The sequence below is a fragment of the Arachis duranensis genome, chromosome 10 (genome assembly GCF_000817695.3).
Source record: "Arachis duranensis cultivar V14167 chromosome 10, aradu.V14167.gnm2.J7QH, whole genome shotgun sequence".
Taxonomy (NCBI): Eukaryota; Viridiplantae; Streptophyta; class Magnoliopsida; order Fabales; family Fabaceae; genus Arachis; species Arachis duranensis.
The window spans coordinates 15,835,425-15,846,493 of NC_029781.3; the positions used below are offsets into that span (position 1 = coordinate 15,835,425).

The 11,069-nt window shown below is 37.2% G+C and overlaps 1 non-coding gene across 1 annotated transcript; it reads right to left on the bottom strand.

Annotated features, from left to right (window-relative positions):
- Nucleotides 1-9,461: 9,461 nt before the first annotated feature.
- Nucleotides 9,462-9,569, bottom strand: LOC127743639 (small nucleolar RNA R71). Its single transcript, XR_008005023.1, has one exon. It is a non-coding gene; the product is annotated as a small nucleolar RNA R71 (small nucleolar RNA).
- Nucleotides 9,570-11,069: the final 1,500 nt, after the last annotated feature.

An 11,069-nucleotide genomic window follows, 5' to 3' on the forward strand; every position in this document is an offset into this window, starting at 1 on the left:
GATTTCAGGTAATTTCTGGCTGAAATTGAGGGACCTGAGCAAAAATCTGATTCAGAAGCTGAAAAAGGACTGCAGATGCTGGATTCTGACCTCCCTGCACTCGAAGTGGATTTTCTGGAGCTACAGAAGCCCAATTAGCGCTCTCTTAATTGCGTTGGAAAGTAGAAATCCTGGGCTTTCTAGCAATGTATAATAGTCCATACTTTGCCCGAGATTTGATGGCCCAAACCGGCGTTGCAAATCAGCTTCAGAATTCCCGACGTTTAACGCCGGAACTGGCATAAAAATTGGAGTTAAACGCCCAAACTGGCACAAAAGCTGGCGTTTAACTCCAGGAAAAGTCTCTACTCATGAAAGCTTCAATGCTCAGCCCAAGCACACACCAAGTGGACCCCAAAAGTGGATTTTTACGTCATTTACTCATTTCTGTATATCCTAGGTTACTAGTTCACTATAAATAGGATATTTTGACATTGTATCTTCATCTCATGACACATTACACGTTTCTTATTGTATCTTCTATGGCATGAGTCTCTAAACCCCATGGTTGGGGGTGAGGAGCTCTGCTGTGTCTTGATGGATTAATGCAATTACTACTGTTTTTCATTCAATCACGCTTGCTTCTATTCTAAGATATCACTTGTTCCTCAACTTGATGAATGTGATGATCCGTGACACTCATCATCATAGGATTCAAGGATTGAATGACTGTGACGAGCTTCAAACTCCTGAGGGCTGGGCGTTAGTGACAGACGCAAAAGAATCACTGGATTCTATTCCAACCTGAGTGATAACCGACAGATGATTAGCCGTGCTGTGACAGAGCGCGTTGAACATTTTCACTGAGAGGATGGGAGGTAGCCATTGACAACGGTGAAACCCTACATACAGCTTGCCATGGAAGGAGCCTTGCGTGCATGAAGAAGAAGACAGTAGGAAAGCAGAGATTCAGAAGATAGAGCATCTCTAAAACCTCAACCTGTTCTCCATTACTGCAAAACAAGTATTTATTTCATGTTCTTTTACTTTTCACAATTAAACCTGAGAATTATTGATATCCTAACTAAGAGTTACAAGATAACCATAGCTTGCTTCAAGCCAACAATCTCCGTGGGATCGACCCTTACTCACGTAAGGTATTACTTGGACGACCCAGTGCACTTGCTGGTTAGTTGTGCGGAATTGCAAAAGTGTGATTGCAATTTCGTGCACCAGTTACCTCCCAACAAGTACTTCTGTAACGTCACTAGCTTGATGGTTAGCTCCTTACAGAAATTGATATTGGCTCAGAATTTTGCCCCTTACAGTGAACTTTCTTCCTGTCTTCTTGTTAATGAGCTCCACATGTTCTAGAGATAGGATACGACTCACTGTATGTGGTATGATGGGCTTCTTAATGAAGACAACCCTCATGCCAGGTGAGAGGCCTTCAGTGGGGACTTTCTTGTCCCTCCAGCCTTTAGGTACTTTCTTCTGAGTACCTTCGTTCTCAATGCTTGTTGATGGCCGCCTAACACCAAACTTAGAATTTATGTCTAGGGGCTTCGTAAAGCTCTGCACTGAAAGAGATGGTTGGAACACTAAGTGTTGCACAGTTATCTCTCTTTTCTTAGAGGAAGGGTTGGGGTGAGCCATCTTGAACAAGATGTGATCCTCCCCTAATTGTAAAATAAGTTCTCCCTTAATTACATCAATGATAACATTGGCAGTGGTTAAGAAAGATCTTCCAAGGATGATGGATTCATCCTCATCTTCCCCAGTATCTAGGATTATAAAGTTTACAGGGATGTAAAGGTCTTCAACCTTCACCAAGACATCCTCTACAAGGCCATATCCTTTCTTCATTGACTTATCTACCATCTCTAATGAGATATTTGCAGCTTGTGCCTCAAAGATTTCTAACTTCTCCATTACAGAGAGTGGCATGAGGTTTATAGTTGATCTTAGGTCACACAGAGCCTTCTTAAAGGTCATGGTGCCTATGGTGCAAGAAATTGAGAAGCGTATGGGATCCGAAAGCTTTTGAGGCAGCTTTTGCTGAACCAAAACATTGAGTTCTTTGGTAAGCACTGGAGGTTCTTCCTCCTAAGGTTTTATGCCAAACAGCTTGGCATTTAGTTTCATAAGAGCTCCTAGGTACCGAGCAACTTACTCTTCCCTAGTTTCTTCATCCTCATTAGAGGATGAGTATTCATCAGAACTCATGTATTACAAGAGTTCTTGCAAGGGAACCTCTATGGTCTCTACATGAGCCTTGGCTTCCTTTAACTCTTGGATATGAACTTCATCAGTAGGTGTTGAATTCTCAATAGGGATACCCTTATTGGCGTTCAACTCCACCTCTTGTAGCTTTTTTGACGTTGAATGCCCAGTAAGGACATTTTCACTGGCGTTCAATGCCAGTTTCTCTACCAAGTTGGGCATTAAATGCCCAAGAGGGACCTCCTTCCTGGCGTTTAACGCCAGCTCTTGTGCCAGTTGGGGTATTGAACGCCCAGTAAGGTCTTCCTTACTGGCGTTCAACACCAACTTGTCCTCCCCAGATTCAGCCTCAGCCTCTGTGGCGATGGCCTTGCACTCTTCTCTTGGATTTACTTTAATGTTACTAGGAAGAGTGTTAGGAGAAGTCTCAGGGATTCTCTTGCTCAGTTAACCAACTTGTACCTCCAAATTTCTGATGGAGGACCTTTTTTCAGTTATGAAACTATGAGTGGTCTTAGAGAGGTTGGAGACTATAGTTACTAAGTCAGAAAGGCTCTTCTTAGGAGTTTCCATATGTTCCTGAGAAGATGAAATTGGTGGCCTGTTGTTGAACCTATTCTGGGTTCTTCCACCTTGATTATTATTGAAGCCTTGCTGGGGCTTTTGTTGATCCTTCCATGAAAGGTTAGGATGATTCCTCCATGGTTGTAGGTGTTTCCATAGGGTTCTCCCATATAATTCACCTATTCCATCATGGGTTGTTTAGGATCATAAGCTTCTCATTCAGAGGAAGCTTCTTGAGTGCTGCCAGTTGCAGCTTGCATTCCAGTCAAATGCTGAGAGATCATATTGACTTGCAGGGTCAAGATCTTATTTTGAGCTAATATGTCATTCAGAGTGTCTACTTCAAGAACTCTTTTCTTCTGAGCTATCCCATTATTCACATGGTTTCTTTCAGAAGTGTACATGAATTGGTTATTTGCAACCATCTCAATGAATTCTCTTGCTTCTGCAGGCATTTTCTTCAAGTGGAGTGATCCACCTGCACAGCTGTCCAATGATATTTTGGACATATCAGAAAGACCATCATAGAAGATGCCTATAATAGACCATTCTGAGAGCATGTCAGAAGAACATCTCCTGATTAGTTGCTTGTATCTTTTCGAAACTTCATAGAGGGATTCACCCTCTTTTTGTCTGAAGGTTTGAACTTCCACTCTGATTTTGCTCATCTTCTGAGGTGGAAAGAACTTGGTCAAGAAAGCATTGACCAATTGGAAAGAGCATAAGTTTGTAGACCTCAGGATCCACTCTATTGGTCTTAATAGTGTCACAGATTTGCAAGAACTCAGATAGAAACTGATGTGGATCTTCCAGTGGAAGTCCATAGAATTTGCAATTCTGTTGGATTAGAGATACTAACTGAGGCTTAAACTCAAAGTTGTTTGCTCTAATGGCAGGTATGGAGATACTTCTTCCATAGAAATCAGAGGTTGGTAAGGTGTAGTCACCAAAAACCTTTCTTGCATCTTCTCCATTATTAGAATTGTCTGCCATGTCTTCAGCTTCTTGTTCAAAATTCTCAATGAGGTTTCTTTCGGAGTGTTGTGCCTTAGCTTGTTGTAAACGCCTCCTTAGAGAGGGTCAGGATTATAGAAAGGTTCTTTATCTCTGTTCCTGCTCATAAACAAGAAAAAAAAGTAGAAAAGAAGAAGAATAGGAGATCTATGTTCAAGAACAGAGGACTCCTCAGTGAGATGTGAAGGAGAAAGAAGAATGATGATAAAGAGAAGATAGAAAGAATTTGGCTATGAGGAAAGAAGAATTCGAAAATTAGAAGTAAAAAGAGAAAGTATTTTTGTTTTTATTTTATTTATTAATTAAATTCAAAAATAAAACTAATTAACTAAAAAGATTTGAAAATTAAATAATGAATTTTCAAAAAAAAAGAGAGAGAAATAGAGAAGATATTTTCAAAAATTAGAAGAGAGAAGAATTAGTTAGGAAGTTTTGAAGAAGAAGAAAGAGAAAACAAGTAACTAATTAAGAAAGATTTGAAAACAAGATAAGATAGAAGATTGGAAAAGATTTGAATTTAAAATTTAAAATTAGAAAAGATAAGATAAGAATTTGAAAATATTTGAAAAAGATTTTATTTTGAAAATTGAAATTGAAAACGATAAGGTAAGAATTTGAAAAAGATTTGAAAGAGATAAGATTTGAAATTTGAAATTTTTTATTTTGAAATTGAATTTTAAAATTTGAATTTGAAATAATATAAGATAAGATTTTTGAATTTTAAAGAAAGAAAGAAAGATAAGATAGTAATTTGAAAAAGATATGATTTTTTTTAAAAGATTTGATTTAAAAAGATTTGAAATTTAAAACTTAAAACTAAGATAAGATAAGATAATGATTTTGAAATTAAAATTTGAAATTTTTGTTGAGATTTTCGAAAATTACAGTAAAAAGATAGAAAAGATATTTTTTAATTTTTTTAATTAATGAAAAAAGAGAAAAACAATCAAAAGACACCAAACTTCAAATTTTTAGATCTAAGGACACTAAAATTCAAAAATTTCAAAGAAAAACACCTAAAGACACCAAACTTAAAAATTTTAAAGATCAAAACAAAAATAAAAATAAGAACAATTTGAAAATCAAGAAGAACACCGAGAACAAACTCAAAAAATTCAAAGCAATTAAAGAACACACAATGGACACCAAACTTAAGAATTGATACTAGACTCAAACAAAAGACACTATTTTTGAAAATTTTTAGAAAAAGACTCAAGAAATTCGAAACTTTTACCAAGAACAAGAACACAAGACTCAAACAAAAGATAAAGATTAATAAAGAAAAGAAAAGATTTTTGAATTTTTTTTTTTTGAAAAATGGAATTAAAGACTCAATCAAAATTAACAACAATACCTAATCTAAGCAACAAAATAATCCGTTTCAAATTCAAACAATCCCCGACAACGGCGCCAAAAAATTAGTGCACGGAATTACACTTTGCACAACTGAACCAGCAAGTGCACAGGGTCATCCAAGTAATACCTGAGTGAGTCAGGGTCGATCCCACGAGGATTGTTGGCTTGAATCAAGCTGTGGTTATCTTGTAGATCTTAGTCAGGCGGATAGAAAAGTTGTTTGTTTGTTTAAAGCACATAAAAGTAAAATAAAAATAATATTACTCAGTTGATGGTGAATGCAATGATAAGAAGATGGTTAAGGTTTTAGAGATGCTTTGTTCTTCTGGATTATTTTGGTCTCACTGTCTATGCCAACTGTGAATGATTTCTTCTATGGCAGGATGTAAGTGATCAACGCCTTTCTTGAGAGGTTAACGATCTTCCTCCAGGCTGAATACCAAGGTTAGTGCGCATCCAGTCTAATTGAGGGTGAAGCTCCTACAGTCCATTCCCCTTGATGATCCTACTCAAAACACCACAGACAAGGTCAAATCTTCTGGATCAAAGAATGCTGCGTCTTTGGTTCTAGCCTTTACCACAAAGACCTTAATCTCCCCATACCTCGGCTGAACTGGTGTCTCGAGAAGTCCCCAACGAAGTTGTGAATTAACCTTTTAAGATATTTATAATCAAGCTAGTGGTTCATTGATTTCCAATGAAAGATGCTCGCTGAACCCATGTAGAATAGAGATAACCTTATGCCGGTTCAACTCATTCATAAGGTTGAAGAACGAAAATACATCTTAGAATAGAGAATCAAACACGAATTGAGATAGAACAATAATACTTTTATTAATCCATAAAACTCAGTAGAACTCCTCCCCTTAACCTAGGAGGTTTAGAGACTCGTAACGATAGAAAATTCAATGAAAAGTAAAAGTGGGCAAAGATTGGTCGAAGATCCTAAAACCAGGGTAATCTTCTTCTTTAAATACTAATCTAATAACTAGGAATTACAGAAATAAGATAGGCTTAGGGTTGTAGTGCGAAAACTGGCATAAAAGTTGGAGTTAAACGCCCAAACTGGCATAAAAACTAGCGTTTAACTCCAAGAGAAGCCTCTACACGTGTGAAGCTCAATGCTCAGCCCAAGCACACACCAAGTGGGCCCGTAAGTGGATTTCTGCATCATTTACCTATTTTTGTAAACCCTAGTAGCTAGTTTCATTATAAATAAGACATTTTACTATTGTATTTTCATCGGGGAATCTTGGAATCTCCAGATCATAAAGACATTCTGGATATCATATTTTCATACTTGGGGAGGCTGACCATTCGACCATGCCTGGAACTCCATACCACTTCTGTATTTTTAACGGTGGAGTTTCTACACACCATAGATTAAGGGTGTGGAGCTCTGCTGTTCCTCGAGTATTAATGCAATTACTACTACTTTCTATTCAATTCAGCTTATTCTTATTTTAAGATATTCGCTTGCACTTCAACCTGATGAATGTGATGATCTGTGACACTCATCATCATTCTCACCTATGAACGCGTGACTGACAACCACTTCCGTTCTACTTAAGATTGAGCGTGTATCTCTTAGCCTCCATTCTGAAAGATCAGAGTCTTCGTGGTATAAGTTAGAATTATTGGCGACCATTCCTGAGATTCGGAAAGTCTAAACCTTGTCTGTGGTATTCCAAGTAGGATCTTGGAAGGGATGACTATGACGAGCTTCAAACTCGCGAGTGTTGGGGGTAGCGACAGACGCAAAAGGATCACTGGATTCTATTCCAACATGATCGAGAACCGATAGATGATTAGTCGTGCGGTGACAGTGCACATGGACCATTTTCACTGAGAGGACGGGAAGTAGCCATTGACAACGGTGATGCCCAACATACAGCTTGTCATGGAAAGGAGTATGAAGGATTGGATGAAGGCAGTAGGAAAGCAGAGATTCAACAGGAACAAAGCATCTCTATGCACTTATCTGAAACTCTCACCAATGAATTACATAAGTATCTCTATCTTTATTTTCTATTTATTTATCTTTTAATTATCAAAACTCCATAACCCATTTGAATCCTTCTGACTGAGATTTACAAAGTGACCATAGCTTGCTTCAAGCCGACAATCTCCGTGGGATCGACCCTTACTCATGTAAGGTATTACTTGGACGACCCAGTGCACTTGCTGGTTAGTTGTGCGAAGTTGTGAAAAAGAGTTGAGATTACAATTGTGCGTACCAATTTGTTGGCGCCATTGTGTATCACAATTTCGTACACCAAGTTTTTGGCGCCGTTGCCGGGGATTGTTCGAGTTTGGACAACTGACGGTTCATCTTGTTGCTCAGATTAGGTAATTTTTATTTTCTTTTAAAAAAGTTTTCAAAAATTTTTCAAAAGTTTTTATTTGTTTTCGTTTTTCCAAAATAATTTTTGAAAAAAATCCAAAAGAAATTCATAAAATCATAAAAACTCAAAAATATTTCATGGTTCTTGTTTGAATCTAGTGCCAAATTTTAAGTTTGGTGTCAATTGCATGATTTTAATTGTCTTGCAATTTTCAAAACACATGCATTGTGTTCTTGATGATCTTCAAGCCGTTCTTGATGAATTGCCTTGTTTGATCTTCATGATTTATTGATTTGCACTGCATGATGTTCTACATATGCATTCTTGCATTCATATGGCCCAAACATGAGAAAGTTCTAAGTTTGGTGTCCTCCATGTTTTCTTTTATTAAGAAAAATGAGTTCTTGATGTTCATCTTGATCATCAAGATTATTCTTGGTGTTCATCTTGACGTTCATAATGTTCTTGCATATATCTTGTGTTTTGATATAAGAATTATATGTTTCGACTCATTTTGTTGTTTTTTAAAATTGAAAACATATCTTCTTGAATAAAGAATTTAGCAAAATGAAGATCCAAGAACATAAAGCAGAGGAATTACAGAGAAGAAGCTGCGCGTTCAAAACGCCCAATGAAGAAGGAAAACTGGTGTTTAAACGCCAGCCAGGGTACCTGGCTGGGCATTTAAACGCCCAAACCATGCAGCAAATGGGCATTAAACGCCCAAAACATGCAGCTCCTCGGCGTTTAACACCAGGATGACACAAGGAGAGGAATTTTGTTTTCAAATCAAATCTTTTTCAAATCTTCATATTTTTCAAAATCAAATCTTTTTCAAATCAAATATTTTCAATTATATCTTTTTCAAAATCATATCTTTTTCAAAAATCAAATCTTGTTTATTTCTCTTTCACTATTTTCAAAAATCTTGATTCAAAATTTTCAAGTTTGCTACTTTCTTGTTAAGAAAAGTTCAATATTTGAAATTTAGAATCATATCTTTTAGTTTCTTGTTAATCAAGTCATTAATTTTAAAAATCAAATCTTTTTAATTTGTTTTTCAAAAATATCTTTTTCAAATCATATCTTTTTTTTAAAAATCATTGATTTCAAAATCTTGCTCTAACTTCTTATCTTTTTCAAAACCACCTTTTCACTATTAATTTTCGAAAAACATTAACTTTTTTTAAAAATCCCTTTTAATTAACTAATTATTTTAAATTTTAATTTTCGAAAATTTCTTCCCCTCTCTCATCTTTTTCAATTTAAACACTAAGATTCCTCCTCCATTGTCAATTCGAACTCCATCTCTCTTTGAATGTTTGAATTCTTCCTTACCTACATCATCCTTCTATTCTTGTTTTTCTCTAACACCTCAAGGAATCTCTATACTGTGACATAGAGCATTCCATATTTTCTTTGTTTTCTTCTCTTTCATATGAGCAGGAACAAAGACAAAGGCATACTTGTTAAAGTTGATCCTGAACCTGAAAGGACTCTGAAGAGGAAGCTAAGAGCAGCTAAAGCACAAAACTTTGAAGAGGACCTCATTGAAATTTTCGAAAAGGAAGCAGCAAAAGAAACAATTATGGCCAAACCAAATAACAATGCAAGGAAGATGTTTGGTGATTTTACTACACCAACTTCCAACTTCTATGGAAGAAGCATCTCAATCTCTGCCATAGGAGCAAACAATTTTGAGCTAAAGCCTCAATTAGTTTCTCTACTGTAACAGAACTGCAAGTTTCACGGACTTCCATCAGAAGACCCTTATCAGTTTTTAACTGAGTTCTTGCATTTCTGTGATATTGTTAAGACCAATGGAGTTTATCCTGAGGTCTACAAGCTTATGCTTTTCCCTTTTGCTGTAAGGAACAGAGCTAGAACATGGTTGGACTCACAACCTAGAGATATCCTGGACTCTTGCAATAAGCTGGTCACGGCTTTCTTAGCCAGTTCTTTCCTCCTCAAAAGTTGAAAAAGCTTAGAATGGATGTTTAGAGCTTCAGATAAAAAGATGGTGAGTCCCTCTATGAAGCTTGGAAAAGATACAAGCAACTGACCAAAAAGTGTCCCTCTGACATGCTTTCAGAATGGTCCACATTAGATATATTTTATGACGATCTGCCTGAATTTTCCAAGATGTCACTGGACCATTCTACAGGTGGATCCATTCACCTAAAGAAAATGCATGCAGAAGCTTAGGAACTTATTGAAATGGTTGTAAATAACCAATTCATGTATACCTCTGAGAGGAATCCTGTGAGTAATGGGATGCCTCAAAAGAGAGGAGTTCTTGAAATTGATGCTCTAAATACCACATTGGCTCAGAACAAAATATTGACCCAACAAGTCAAAATGATCTCTCAGAGTCTGAATGGATTGCAAAATACATCCAACAGTACTAAAGAAGCATCTTCTGAAGAAGAAGCTTATGATCCTGAGAACCCTGCAATGGCAGAGGTGAATTACATGGGTGAAGCCTTTGGCAACACCTATACTCCTTCATGGAAAAATCATCCAAATTTTTCATGGAAGGATCAACAGAAGCAAGGCTTCAATAATAACAATGGTGGAAGAAACGGGTTTAGCAATAGCAAACCTTTCCCATCATCATCTCAGCAACAGACAAAGCATTCTGAATAGAATCTTTCTAGCTTAGCAAACATAGTATCTGATCTATCTAAGGCCACTCTTAGTTTCATGACTGAAACAAGATTTTCTATTAGAAATTTAGAGGCACAAGTGGGCCAGTAGAGTAAAAGAGTTACTGAAACTCCTCCTAGCACTCTCCCAAGCAATACAAAAGAGAATCCCAAAGGGGAGTGCAAGGCCATTGATATAATCAACATGGCCAAAACATTAGAGGAGGAGGAGGACGTGAATCCCAATGAGGAAGACCTCACGGGACGTCCAATGGTCAGAACAGAATTCCCTAATGAGGAACCAAAGGAATCTGAGACTCATACAGAAACCATAGAGATTTTCTTGGACCTCCTTTTACCATTCATGAGCTCTGATGACTATTTATCTTCTGAAGATGATGAAGACATTGTTGAAGGGCAAGTTGCCCAATATTTAGGAGCAATCATGAAGCTAAATGCCAAGCTGTTTGGTAATGAGACTTGGGAGGAAGAGCCTCCCTTGCTCACCAATGAACTGAATACATTGGTTCAGCAAAATTTACCTCAAAAGAAACAGGATCCTGGTAAATTCTTAATACTCTGTACCATAGGCACTATGACTTTTGAAAAAGCTCTGTGTGACCTGGGGTCAGGGATAAACATGATGCCACTCTCTGTGATGGAGAAACTGGGAATCTATGAGGTACAGGCTGCCAAATTCTCATTGGAGATTGCAGATAAATCTATGAAAAAGGCTTATGGACTAGTAGAGGATGTGCTAGTGAAGGTTGAAGGCCTTTACTTCCCTGCTGATTTCATAATCCTAGACACTAGGAGGGATGAGGATGAATCCATCATCCTTGGAAGACCCTTCCTAGCCACAGCAAGAGTTGTGATTGATGTTGACAGAGGAGAGTTGATCCTTAATGTGAATGAAGAATGCCTCGTAGTAAAGACTCAAGGT